The sequence below is a fragment of the Corvus brachyrhynchos genome, unplaced genomic scaffold (genome assembly GCF_000691975.1).
Source record: "Corvus brachyrhynchos isolate BGI_N302 unplaced genomic scaffold, ASM69197v1 scaffold32, whole genome shotgun sequence".
Taxonomy (NCBI): Eukaryota; Metazoa; Chordata; class Aves; order Passeriformes; family Corvidae; genus Corvus; species Corvus brachyrhynchos.
In genome coordinates, this window is record NW_008237919.1 from 859,666 (window position 1) to 859,916 (window position 251).

A 251-nucleotide genomic window follows, 5' to 3' on the forward strand; every position below is an offset into this window, starting at 1 on the left:
GGGGCTCCCCACGCACCACCCTCCCCATACCGCCCCCACCACGCTGCCCTCGCCATACCGCCTTCGCCGCGCTGACCTGAGCACGGCGCCGTCACCGCACTGTCCTCGCTACACTGCCCCCCCATACTGCCCTTCATGCAGGGCCATAACCGTGCCCTCTCCATCCCGGTGCTCTCGCTATGCTGCTCTCCATATACCGCCCTTCCCGCACGGCCGCCAGCAGCCCCCCTCCCCGCACGCCGCCCGGGACG